This window comes from Plodia interpunctella, chromosome 23, assembly GCF_027563975.2.
Source record: "Plodia interpunctella isolate USDA-ARS_2022_Savannah chromosome 23, ilPloInte3.2, whole genome shotgun sequence".
Lineage (NCBI taxonomy): Eukaryota > Metazoa > Arthropoda > Insecta > Lepidoptera > Pyralidae > Plodia > Plodia interpunctella.
The window spans coordinates 4,939,714-4,954,453 of NC_071316.1; the positions used below are offsets into that span (position 1 = coordinate 4,939,714).

The window sequence follows — 14,740 nt, forward strand, 5'->3', positions numbered from 1 at the left end:
GTATAAAAATCATTTGTAATATCTAATAGGGAACTTCAGGGCTAAACCTTTTACACTACCAAGTAGGCAAATAGGCATGCGTCACACCTAAAGGTCACCACAGCCTTTCAACGCCTGCAACACCAGGAGTTTCACGCGCTCAGCCTTCAATGCAAGCACTGCTGTTTGGTGACAGAAATAGGTGCGAGTCAGGTACCCATGCAGACGAATTTTGTACCAAGGTCTAATAAAAACTTCAAGAGACTCCAAGAGAGATACGAGTCCACGCGAACGAAATCGCGGGCATCAGCTACTCGCACATAAACGTTACACGAATGAAATGATATGAATCTAGCGGCAAGCTAATAATCCCAAGAGATAAATTGATAAATACTATCTGTGACGAACATCGTGATTTATGGACATTTTATCGTGAAAATATGTCATTGTTTGGAATATTGTGAAAGTAATGTGCTTATATTTTTATGCGAAACATCCTCGTGTAATCAAGCGTGATAATTACAATAGGCTGGGTTCACATGGACATACCAAAAATAGAAGTAAAATCTGTTTTTATTACGCGTGCTAAAATGTAAACAATTGTCACAGTATATTGTCGAACGGAACCTAAAAATCCAACTTTATAGTAGGTACTACACGTCACTATTTAATCTCAAAGAGAGTCTTTCATTATCTATTTATTGATTACGTTGTTTTTTTTTCAAAATTGTGGCTTTTATTTAAATTTACTCTACACACTCGTGTGCGTGCAGCCTGATGATATTAATCATAGATCTGTGGCGACATCTACCACGCCACATGCACAACGGCGCAGATGTAAAAAGCCGACCAAACGCAACGAATAACAAGCCACAGAAGTGATCCAGGACACTACAGACAGATGGCACGACGGTCGACTCACTATGGACAGCTAACAAGCCTAGACCGCGCAGACAGTGCGTTTTCGATTGGAAGCATAAATACAACCTCCGACATGACACCGTCTGTCGCGTGCGGTTCCCCAGGCGCAACACCTAGCCTGGCGGGAAGATCTTCCCTTTGTGACGGTCGAGCATAATCACCTACAGCTCCCGCTACAGATCAATAACCTGAAAAATATTTTTTAAACTGTTTTTTGCTACAGAACAAATAAATAATCCACCTATATATACTTTCATTCAATTTTCCGTTTTTAATCGACTGTGCTTCATGTATATTAGCAGTGTAGTCAAAGAAATGGTAAATCAAAAATAATATTTTAAGTTTAAACATTTCAATATACGCATTATAATAGTAACTACATAGTTAAATACTAAATTAATATAATGTTCTGACAACTAGTGATGCCGACAACAACCGTGCCAAATGGAGAAGAAAAAGTAAGAAAGCCGGCTCCAACGCTCAACGGCTGTGGAAGAAACTAGGAAAACGCTCAGATGAGATAGAGAGATAGATATGTTTAATAATTTTAGACGATAATAGATCTCAGTTTTTTGTACCGTAAATCTCAACGTGTTTTATATTGAATGCATAGTGTAATCGTGTCAAATTCCATCGCACTTAAAAATGAGTTGTAATAGTGTTTACGTTCACCACGTTGTATTACATAAGCGTCGAATTACGATCACTGTAACTACAGATAATTAAGTCTTTTGTGAGGCCCGCTGTGCTGTCAGCGGCAGGGTTGCCAGGTGATTTTCAAATAAATACCAAACAGCTAGCAAAAAAAGTGTTTTTATTATTTATAAAATATCGTAGCTTGTAAAAAAAAATATTTTCACATTAATGCCAGATTTTTTAACTTCCGCGCGAGTGAGTATATGTGGTGTGTGTGTGATGCGTCTGTCTAATGCAGCAGGGGACCCGAGGATGAGAGAGGGAGAGGCAGAGCATTCGCGTGTAGCGAGCATCGAGTGGTCTGTCGTTCCGAAATACCAGTAGTTTGTAGCTTGTGACAAATTGCTATTTAATATAAAAATTGACGTGAAAAAGTGCCTGAGAAGGTCTAATTTCTGAATAAATGATTTCAAATTTGAAATTCTGTATGAGCATTACAGCAACATTCTAATGAACCGAAGCGAATATACTTAAAAAATATGTACATAAAGGTATTTAAATAACCAGTATCCGTCAGCGGTGTCCCTGATAGTTTCGATATTGGGGCTTTCAAAAAAAGAATCTATCGCTTTCTTGAAAAGTCGGTAACGCACCGGTGTGACCCATATCGGCTTGCCGGTGTTTGCTTACCATCCGGCAACCTGCATGCTCGTTTGCCCATTATACTATTTAAAAAAAAAACAGATACGATAATTTAATGTCATTTTGATTGATAAAATATTAATTGCGACTTTATCTGCTTGGTGAAGTGAGATAAGTAAGGAAAAGCTTTTTGTCTTCGATATAGTGCCGTAATTAAATACGTACCAAACCGTATCTTTTGAATTCCATATTAATTACGCACTTTGGGACGACCTGCTTGGTCCGTGTTAAGTGAAGAAGAAGAAATAGTAGGAAAACAATACTTAAATAATAATAAAGTGTACATATATCACGGCGAAACAATCAGAAAAATTAGATTCTATCTTTTTTGATTGATGATAAAATCCCTAATTAATATATCTGTAATTAGAACATAAATAGATAAAATAAACAAATGTGTTAATATAAATGGACAAATTAAATGATATTTAAGTGATATACATAGGTATTCAAATTGAAATGTGCATTTATGGACAAATATTAGTTAATCGTTGACAAATGTGATTAAAAATTGTGGTCAAATCAACTTGAATGGAATACCACACGAATGGAAATCGTTGTCGTAGCCACGAATCGGGTTAATGATATATTAATATCACTTTTTAGATTAGCAAGATAAACGCTAAAACACACATTTGATAAATGCTTTAAACACGCCCAAGGAAAGTATGTAAAGACGTTGGTTTTTTTTTTGTTTTTTAAATTGTTGTTTGTTTTTTAAATAGATCAGTCATTAATTCAAATGTTAATAACTGTCATTTTATAAAGGTTTTCGCAAATTAAATTAACTCATAAATAAGCCATAAAAATATGTCTATAAATACGGTTATTCAAGTCTAATGTTTGGTGTAAAAAAATTAGGTCCAAAAGTCACATATAAGTAGCTTGTATGTTTTTCTGAGTAATTCAAATAGGCGTAAAATGTTAAAATGGGCGTTGTACTTTAACGTAATATCGTGTTAAATTTCGTCGTATTGTTTAAGTATGAGTACATATTTTGTCATATACTTTCTCAAGGGCATTGTCATTGATCGTATACTTTACTACCACGAGTGTATTGTTATCCTAATACAATAGAAATTTGAAGATAAAAATCGTATAGTTTTCTGTGTATAATATAATACCAGCTCCACACTGTCGCCGAACTCGGACACATGCCGACGCGAACGCGTGAACATTGCGTAGTTAGTATGCGTGCTTTTATTTTCCGCAAAGAAAAAGCAGCAATGTATACCGCCGACTCCGCCAAAGCAAAACCGTGTAGCCGGTATAATGTAGGACCATTGGAAGAAAAAATGGTAGACAAAGCAGTAGGCTGATGTAAGCTGATAAGTGTTGATGACATTTGCAATATGTAGGTACATCAATTTGTATCTAATATCACCGTCTTTAGAGCGTGTGCGGCGTGTGGTTCCGCTAGAATAGGACCACTTCATATCCTCCCTTGGTGTCCGTACCAGGCGACTAAGGGACATAAAGCCTTAAAAGCTGATAGCCAACGTAAAGAGCGTTTGATACAGGCGGGTGGCCGATTATAAAATCATAAGCAAATCTTCCAAAATTAATGCCAATTTTGACGCTAACCCTGGGCTTTGAGGCGGCACAGCTCAGAATGCCACGGGGAATACGCGAAGATGATCTTTAGAGTAGATATCTACCACCACCTCGTATAAGGTGTTATGTAACGGTACAGTAACTTGTTTTATCATTTCTTAGTGAAATAAAAATATATATTTTGGCATATTATGCCAGATTAGATAAAGAATTTTATTAAAAAGTTTATTTTGTATTTATTCAAGGAGGTCTTACAGTATATAATTACATGGAATGTTTAAAAAAAAGTGATATTACAGTTACTGATAAGACAAGACTTCGCTGATAAACACATGTACCTACATACAGTGCACAATGTGGTCGTCACACTTGACTAAATCGAAAACGTTAACCATCAAAATCTGTTTAGTCAACTCTGGCCACATTGCATTATAGAAAACTACAATTTTTTTTTTCTAAGGTATCCTTACCACCTCTGTCTGTCTATTCGCGATAAACTCAAAAACTACTTCACGGATTTTCACCAATAGATAGTGTGGTTCCTGAGGAAGGTTTAGGTGATAATTTATTATGTTTTTTACACGAGCGAAGCCGGGTCGGGCCGCTAGTAAAAGATATTGATAAAAATATGATGGCTGCGCTAGTGTGCGCCTTAAAACTACGGTTGTAAATACCTACATGTTGTTCAAACAAATAGCATGAAAATCGTTTCAGTAGTTTTGTTTTAAACACATTCAGACAGACACAAAGTAAATAAATATCTGTTAATGACTTTATAGACTGTTTGTGTAATATAAATTCACGCAAATACAACATGGTTGCGGTAATCTATACATATCTATACATATAATAAAAACTGTAAGTCCGTGTCTGTCAATAGGACTGTAAGGCTATTCTGTACATGCGAGATATTACGGAAAAATAATGATGTGGTTCTTTATGGTACTAAAAGAAGACAAAACATATATATTTTTTAATTTTGTTAGTTCGCGCATCACGCACAAATTACTGAATGGAATTTAATGCTGTTTTCACATTATTGCTGTATAGCAGATGGTCTAACTTAAAATCTGATATAGGTTTCATCGCGATACGTTGCTTAGAACCCGAGATATTGACTAAAAATAATTTATGAATTCCGCCCTTTATTATGTGCGTCCGTCATAATAAAGGCGGACATAGCCGCGGGCAAATGCTAATATTAAGTATTTCGACGGGAAGAATTTGCATTTTTATCAGATAAAACTCATAATTAATAGGTTTTTTTTAACAAAAACTGTAAACCCGTTAACACAGACAACTACCTATATATATACATTTTGCAATAACATAAGTTCAAGTATTTTTAATGGTGATGCGTAAATACCATTTGTGCCTTCAATACAAGAACATATTGTTTTGAATTTCAAAATGAGGCGTATTTCCTCCACAGACAGTTATACACATTAGTTATTTACAAAAAAAAAAAATTAATCACGATCTTTTATGAGAAATCTACATTCACGGACGGACGGATTTTTGTACAGTTTTCACCAATAGATGGAGGGAGGGGAGTGGGATTGAGTGTATAATTATTATGGTTTTACCCGAGTGCAGTCGGGGCGGGCCGCTAGTTTGAAATATATAAGTACAGCGTTACTGGTATCTAACGCATAACTTTCCAAAGGCGCATGAGGTACATAGAGACTAACATCTTTTGTTATTTTGTCTAAACGTCATAAATACAAAAAAAATCCTTTTAGTTTTAATGTCGTTTCTATAAAACGTTAACTCTATATTAGATTCCGCGACATAACGCTACTGTACTGTCTCGTGTTGCTTGGCTATTATTAGATAGAGTTAAGATGTCTAGAATCGCAAATTAGATTGTTTTTTTTTTCATATGAAAAACTACGAATCACGAAAAGTCGTAGAATAAAAGTTGCTTGTTTTGATGTACCCAAGTAGTATTTATGAGGTTTTGCGTTTGATATCAATAACTCTGTCTGCCTATATCAGCTTCGATTTCAATACTAGGTATGTACAAATTCCTTGATTCAAAGATTCTTGATTATATCTTCCAGAGCTACTAGTCTGGAGGCGGAAGAAATATAATATAGAATGCATCATCTACTTCACTTTCCGCAAATCGTAAAAATAAATCAAGGAAAAGGGCTACAAACTTGAGATTCTTCTCATAGACGATCACCTGAACGTCGCCTACGAGTTTCGCAAGATTTGTTTACCCCGTAAGGGATAGAAGTGACACTGTATTAGTAAAATGTTATCCTTCTTCCCTGACGCTTAACTGAATATGAGGAAATTGTTCGAAAAACGCAACTGAATTAACAGATTCAGTTGACGCCGTCGCTTATAAAGAGTATGTTTTGTTTTCGAAGTTACGTGTATATTCATTATTATTGTATATAAAAAATCATGACAATTGTTTAAACACATCGTTTAAAGTCCGAGTAAAAATGATCGTTGTCTAGGTGACTTTGCGAATGAAAAAAAAAAAAAAAACAAATTAAATACACAGTGAACTAGATGTTAAATGGAACTTTATGTAGCGGTGATAACGGCGCATTTCCAATAAATTTCAGCAGCTTAATTTCAAAGTCGACGTACAAATTTTTTAAACTGAACAATGTGATATTCTTATTATTTCACGTGTAAAATTTCTTCTTAGAATCAAGGAAGTCGATAGACTGAAGTTATAATATTGCCAGAAATAAATCTACTTCTACATTCTACAGAAATACTTCTCAATTATTACTTTCACGAGTGCAATTTGTGTTGCTTAATTTGCAACTTTAGTTTTAATTTTATCTGGATCTATTGTTACCTGAATTAATTTTTTTTAATTTTATTTATTTTCTCTTAACAGTTTGTTTGCGTATTTGTTATATATTGTTTGTTTGTCTCACGCCTTTTGAACTAAATTTAAAACTAATAAAATTAAAAATATAATAATAATATATTAGGACTAATCACACAGATTGAGCTAGCCCCAAAGTAAGTTCTAGACTTGTGTTGTGAGATACTAACTCAACGATTCTATATTTTATAACAAATACATATATAGATAAACATCCAAGACCCGGGCCAATCAGAAAAAGATCATTTTCCATCATGACCCGACCGGGGATCGAACCCGGGACCTCTCGGTTCAGAGGCAAGCACTTTACCACTGAGCCACCGAAGTCGTCAAAAAATAAATAAAGTGAAAATTACATTACAATTTTGCAGGTATACAAAAAGACTTGTGCGGATACCGATTATATTGAATGCCATAATATATTGAATATGTAAATCATTTACATTAAACAAACACAAAGCCTTCTTCATAAATTATGTGGTTCTTATTTTGCTTAAAGTATTAATAATATAAATATGCTTAAATTATAAATTACAAAATCTATGTTATCGAAATCAATTAAACTTTACTTATTGTCCAAATTATTTACACGCTTTTTGCCCGCGACTTCGCCTGCGTAATTTTCCACGGTAACAGTTATATTTCCGGGATGAAAGTTACCTTTTGTCTTTCTCTTCAAGACGATCGGTTGAGTAGATAGAGCATGAAGAGGTAACAACATTACACTAACAACTTACTTCCACATTTACAATATTATTATTATTATAAATAAACAAAAACGATCACCCATGTGTTTATGTTGATAAAAGTAATTATATTTATCTTTCAAATATATTTCCATACTGCATTTACTTTGTAATTATCAATATATTAAGTTTATTACCATTCGACATTAATAAGAAATAGCTTAAGTCTAGATTCCCAGAGATAAGATTGAGTACTGCAACACATTTCTAGTGAGGCTAAAATCTGAATGACATTGTTAATGCTAAATAAAAAAAACCGAATGTCATACAGACGGTTGATTGTTACCTGTTTTGCACCTGGTCCGGTCTTAAAGACACAAATAAGGTTTTTTTTTAAGTCCATTTCAAGAAGTTGTAATTCTTAATAATATAAAAGATTATCGGAAGACTCGTCTCATATTTTATTCTTGTCCGAATTTGTAAAATTGTAACTTCAAAATAACACAACAATTTTTACATTTTATCCTAGTTTGGATAATAATTTATATCAGGTATAATATCGTCATAACACAATATCTGAATGCTACAACATAAAAACATGCTTATGAACTACAAAAAGTTAATTAAAAAATATTAAATATGCACTTACTTGCTGCTGTCTTTCCACTGGTTTTCTTATTGGCTATATCACAGGATTTTATAAAACTTAGGACTAAAATACACGCACTAATACACTGAAGATGTGTAATAAAAAAATATATACACAAATATTTACACTGGCAAGTTTTCTCTATATTTTTTATTTACATTCCCATAAATAAAAGTTCGTTCGGTTTTCGAATTTTCAATTACATTTTTAGTCGCGCCAAACGTGATATTTCGAGTTCGAATTTAGAACGCAGACAACGCGGCAGGTGCGTTCTGAAGCGCTAGCGCGGGCAAACTGTCATTCAGGTAACCGTCCCATGCTTTTAATATCAGGTGGACAATTCAGTCAGTGATAATGATAAGAATACAAAGAGGTTCCACGTAAGCAGCAGACGGTCGCTCGTCGAACAAACCGCGCCATGGACCGGTTATCCCCATATTCCCGGTCAATGTTCGCACGCCGTGTGAGCTGTGCATTTTATTTTTTTTTCGGGTTCGAATTCCGAACGCTATTTATTTAATTTATCATTTTCATTTTAAAGTACGGAAGATGATCCTCGTGCGTACGATTAAAATAAACCGATCGATTGTAAAGAAATTTATTTAGAGAGACTTCTTTTTTTTTTGTCTGTCAAAATTATTCTTTTTCTCGTAGCCGTTATTTTCCTGCTGTAATATTCCATATTGTTAAATTACAATCAGTTTTTAAATTAATATGGCAAAGCACATTTAAAGAGTAGTAATGATCTACCTATATTATGAACTTATATCAAAATTAACCGTAAAAACATTACCCTCAATTTTAAGCAATCCTGTCAATTAATAATTTAAAATAAATAAAATTAACAGTAATCCGCGTCACGAGGTATATTTACTCAACTGAATTTAAAACAGATGTATTATGTTATATAATTTAATGCAAACAAAAATAAAACTAGCCAAGTGAGATTCCGAGTAGGCCAGATTCGGTTTCCGTGCCATTATCAATAAAAACGTCCAAAAAAAAAACACGTTTTTTTTAATCGAAAATCCTATACTAGTAAACTAGCGATTTGATTCCAATGCAACCCAGTTCAATTTAGGAACCTAAAATGAATTGCACTCATACAAAAAATTAAGTTCATGGTAAGAATTTGCGATGCATTTCAGTTTAGGTCGTAAAGTGGATCGCGTTAAGAGATGATGGTGGATGGAGAAGCCCCCTGATTGTAATCCGCAATGACCCAGTCCTAGAGCTGGTACCTGAAGAACCTAAAGTATTAAGCTATATAGAAATAAAATATATAAATACATGTTAGGATTTGTAATAAAGGATTGAAGCAATAATATTATTCATTGAGTTGTTATGAATTATCAAAGGTAATTACTAAATATAAGATCTTATTATTAATATAGTCTTAATACCTCAGAATTGTACATTGCAAGTAAGGAAGCACATGATTATTTTAAATTATCAGGTAATATCAATACTCTGAAGGAGATTATACATACAAGCAAACTAGGTAAATAATATACACATGACTCAAGTGTTAATTGTTTAGAACAAAGTTTCATATTATAGAATTTGATATATTTCTTCATATTTATTCATTCTCAACCAGCTCTGAAGGAAATCATCAACAGAGCCAAGTATGTAGCATTATATTACTAGGTCTATCTTAGACCCAGTTAATATAGCCCGGCAAATTAGCCAAAGGAATTGAATACTCTAGAACATAATGATATCAAATTCTTTTAAAAAATTACTAATAATACGCCAAAGTTGTGTATGCATCAGCCTCTAAAGAGAACAATACGCGAAGTCAATCTTACACTCTAACCCCCTTATTAATAATAACGTTATTCTCTGATTAGCCTCGGAATAGTTGTTCTTTGTATTGTCTCGTTCTTTCAATGTCAAATGCTGAAAAGAGAGAGAGGGACAAAACAAAGATATACTACACAAAGCCTAATCAGAGAATTAAATGTTTATTAATAAGGCGGCAAGGGTCAGACCATCAGTGCCATGAATTCTCATGTAAATAAAGAAATATTTGAATTAGTTAATTCATTTTCGACAAGAACCAATCATGTGTGAATGTAACTACTATATTATACTTGTAATGTGTCATTGGTATATATACAATTAGCACGCAAAATCTACAGGACGGATTGTTATGAAATTTGGTACACGAGTAGAATATAATCTGGAATAACGCATAATGCACTTTTTGTCGAGAAATTCCCACGAGAGCGAAGACCCGGGGCGCAGCTAGTATTAAATATGGATATTAATGTAGGTAGGATATGGTTAAATCTTTTCACAATAAAACAGTCCATTATTATTACGCTGCGTCATCGGGAACCCGCAGACTTGGGACGTAATTACACCTTTCAATGCATTCACATTATGCGTTCTGGGTTTTTCTTTACAGTACAAAGTCTGTCATACTATGATCGTCAGCTTTTTTTTATACTATTGAGCTAGCTTTTGAACAAAAGGAATTATATATAGTTTTCGCGAGGCTCGTCCCGGACTCGCTCGGGTAAAAACATAATAAATTATACACCTAAACCTTCCTCAGGAATTATGCTATCTATTGGTAAAAACCGCATGAAAATCCGTGCAGTAGTTTATAAGTTTATAGCGAACATACATACGCGGTAGAGGACTTTGTTTTATATGTAAGAAAGTAATGAATTCACAACAGGTTGCCGACACCGTGCGAAGTGGAGAAGAAGAATCAAGAAGACTTGTATGCTCTATCTCTCTCTCTTAATTTCGCGTGTTCCTACTTCTGGGAGCTCCCAATGGGTGGTTCCAGCCTAGAATAGGACCACTCCATAACCCCAAGTGGATGTCGTAAGATCAAGGGGCACAGCCAAGGCAATAAATAGCTCAGGAGAAAGAAACTGATAATAATCAAAATTTTTTCCATTCAATTTTGAGAAATTCTAATACAAGCGAAGTCGCGGTTTACAGTTAGTTATGATTATAGATACCTCAACGAGTACAATGAAGGTTGACAAATCTTTATGTCGTACTATATGTAATTGTTTTAATTTATGTTTTATAGGCTAGCATTGTTTTGTTTTTAGCGTTGGTTATGTTGTGGCTAATATAAGCTAGAATAAAATTGCGAAAAACCACATTCATAAACACGAGACCGAATGATCAAAATTTTTTTGGTTAATCGCTTTTTGTATGTTATTACGACGTAATTTTTTTTATCCACACTCGATCACAATCATAACATGTTTTTGTATTATTTTTGAACATGTAGTTTGTTATATTAGATAAAAAAAACATATATGATGATGAACCTTTTGATGTATTAACAGGGACTAACACAGTTTTAAATGAGTTTCTTTTATTCTCAACTGTGGTCGTTCCGAAATGCCAGTAGTTTGTAACTTTTTGAGAAAGTAGTATTCCAATTTTTTTAAATTTGACATAATAAAATGCCTGTAAAGTTGATTTCCGAATAAATAGGTATTTTGATTTTGGCAAAATTGTAGAAAAAAAAGACGCTTCACAAAACACAAAAAGTCAACAGCAGCGACGCTTCCACCGAAATATACACAATTAGTTCCTCTTTGACTAAAATCAATAATTCTAGGACAATCTTCTTGTCTATAATTAGTCGTGAAATAAGACTATTTTTTATATTTCACTATGTAATGGTTAAGACGCCCGCCTGTGGACAGAAAGGTCTCAGGTTCGTATCCTACTTGTGTCATATGAGTTTGTATACCAATCTGACTCATGTATAGTAGTTTTCACTTGCTTCCGGTGAAGGAAAACATCGTGAGGAAACCTGTACACTGGCGGACATTTTAGTTCAATAGTGTGTATGCGACTACCTGCTTACAGATTCCTTTAGGCGAGTTGAATAAAATCTGACACCAGTGTTAGCAATAACACACTCGATATGATGATAATGTTGATTTTCACCTCGCACACGACTTCTCATGATTAACTAGTCATTAATTATTAAATTTTAAACAAATGTTTAATACACGGAAAGAGCACATTTCCGCAAAATTGTCTATGATCTAGCGACCTGTACATAAGAAGTCTATGCTCATTTGCATATCCATAGTCATTGGTATTCTAATCTCAATATTGTAAATCAAAATCTGTGCGTATAGGTGAATCCCTGCAGTCATTCATTGCTAGTTTTCCTCCTGTTACACCTGCAATGCATAACAATTTAAAGGAAACTTTGTGTGGACTGCCCCGTTGGATACTACAATATTGTAACACAAACAATTTGTGTTTCTTTGTTGAAATGTCCAGTACAACTATTTTCTTAAAGATGGCCTCATCAAATTAACTAATACTCTATTTTTGACTCTCTATCATCTGAACGGTTTCCTGGTTGCTTCCCAGCTGTTGAGATTCGGAACGCAGGGTCCGATTTTCTACTTTTTTGTTTTCATTTCGCACGGTCGCCGGCATCCCTATTTGTCAGACCATTGGTATATCGTCATTCGTCATTGACGACATCAAGCCAGCATTTCTTGGGTTTGCTCCTTCTGTCAGGGCCTGGCGGGAGTGGGATAGCCAGACATTTGTTCCTATACTTAATATTCCGGTTGCTCTTTATGATGAAGAAACCATTAATCCGTGGAGCTAGTTTCAAACTCGCAATGAGACGTCTAATAAAACGAATAAATAATGTATCGTTTTGATCGGAAAATATTCTATAGAAAAAATATGAAGTACATTCATTTATTTATATAATGACATGAAAAAATTCAGGACTCGAGCAAGCTTCCCGCTCGAATAGTGAAAATTTTCATCTCATTACTTAAATTTAGTTAGCATTATTATAGCATTAATAATATTATACCAAAATAAAATATATTAAACGTTGGCCAAATTTAAAGTACAACTTAATTTGTTCAAATAAATCTTCTGACTGTTTTTAAAGGTTTAAAGACAGGTTAAGGTCAAAAGTAAGGGTTAAGTGAACTCGGACGGGGAAGTACCTATAACACATTCACATAATTTGGACTTTCGCTTTCTTATTTTTAAACATACCTAAGGCAAATAGAAACACACGTAGGTTCTACCTAACTCTTAAAAAAATCATACTACATATTAATAATAATAGTATAATATTATGTACAACCGTATTTAGATAACAATGAATAAGGATGTGAGGTTATTCATCACTCAACCTCGCAAAATCTACTGGACGGATTTCGATAAAATTTGGTATAGCGATAAAATATAACCTGGATTAGCAAAATGGTATTTTTTATCCCGGAGTCCACACCCGCTTGGCCAAAAATTCTACAAAAAGTTTAACTCGCACCGCAGATGAAAAATAGTTTCCAAAATCCTTAAATACAAATAAATACAAAATCCTTATGTTATAATAGTCTTCTTTCAAGGGTGTAATGTGTGTAAGAAAAATAAATAGGAAACAGAAAAGATCGTTAATGAAGAATACTTACTTCCCTATTCAAAGTGCAATGTAATTACGCCATGGGATAAGTGACACCTACACACCAACAATTACTACTAATAATCGAAATTAATTACATGTTATAAGCCGTGTTTCTTTTTTTAGTGATTTCGTAATAGCCAACTTTAACAATAGGGGCATTTACTAAATGATTCATAATAAACGTGTCTTGCTTCTAAGAAGTTGTATAAATTTTTTACGACCCATATTTTGCATCGTACATGCCATTTTTTTAAGATCCACGTAGGTACGACTTGAGTAATCACTCGAGATCTTATCAAGATGAATATTGTGTTTGGAGGCCCTTCTCAAATTCATCCTCAAGTACAGTCAGCATCTTATTAAACAAAACATCTTATTTATAGCATCTTATTAAACATTTCAAAATGGTGGCTGTTGCCGCCGCCTATACAGCGTCTTCTAGCGTCTTTACAGCAGACATAGCAGATAAACCCCACGGATGTCGTTTGCGCTGGTACAAACACGACTTGCGTAAACTGACAAGTACATACTTTACGTATGCTGTTCCCGCCCGGCCCTGGCAGAAAGGGCAGACTCTAGTGTGGGCTTGTCAAGGAGAATATTTGTGTTAATAATCGTGGGAAAGAGAAAGTACGAAAGCGAAACCTGGGCTCCGACGTGATGAGAAGTGACAGGGAACTTGAGAGAAAGAAATACAGGGTGGCTTTTTAAATTTACGAGTCAAACTTTTGCAGATTTGAATGATGACATAGAAAACTGAAATATTTTTGCTCTCCCATATTAATTGACCGATCGGACTTGTAAGGAAAATCGAAAACATGTTCTTAATTCTCTATTAAAAAAAATTGGAAACTTGTTTGAAAATTTGCTGCTGTCTGTGACGTGAGCATATCATGAGATTTTTTATGAAAAAGTAACTAATCGTACAGACACGTCTTTTCTTTTTGTTGATCTATGTATAGACAATGTAAACAATATTATGGAAAAAATTATCAACGCCTCTTTCGTACTTAAACAGAACGATTACTATCCCATAGTTTTAGATATGATTCTCATAAAATAATATAACTTAATCGTATCGGCTACTTAGTCGATCCTCATTCATTATCGTATCCTTATTTATTTACAATAAAATAAAAAGTGGAATAATAGACATGGGTGCTGCTTATTTGTAAAGAAATCTCTTCCAGCAGACCCGAGAGAGGAAAGAGGAAGAAACGGTAAAGTGCGTGTACTAAACAAAACAAAATGAACCTACTTAAAGTTACACATACATATATACTTAAATATATACATACCATTCTATATAAACTTACATA

General features: G+C 34.0%; 1 protein-coding gene and 1 non-coding gene across 6 annotated transcripts in view; both read right to left on the reverse strand.

Moving 5' to 3' along the window:
* Window positions 1-14,740, reverse strand: part of LOC128680276 (solute carrier family 41 member 2-like) — a 77,570-nt gene that overhangs the window by 54,406 nt on the left and 8,424 nt on the right. For 4 of the 5 annotated variants that reach the window (XM_053763336.2, XM_053763333.2, XM_053763332.2 and 1 more), the window contains exon 1: window positions 7,985-8,278. The exons of the other annotated variant lie outside the window; for it this stretch is intronic. The gene's annotated coding sequence lies outside the window, so the exon portion shown is untranslated. Of the gene's footprint in view, window positions 1-7,984; window positions 8,279-14,740 lie in introns of those variants that run through there. 5 annotated transcript variants of the gene reach the window in all.
* On the reverse strand, window positions 6,905-6,977 carry TRNAQ-CUG (transfer RNA glutamine (anticodon CUG)). Its single transcript has one exon. It is a non-coding gene; the product is annotated as a tRNA-Gln (tRNA).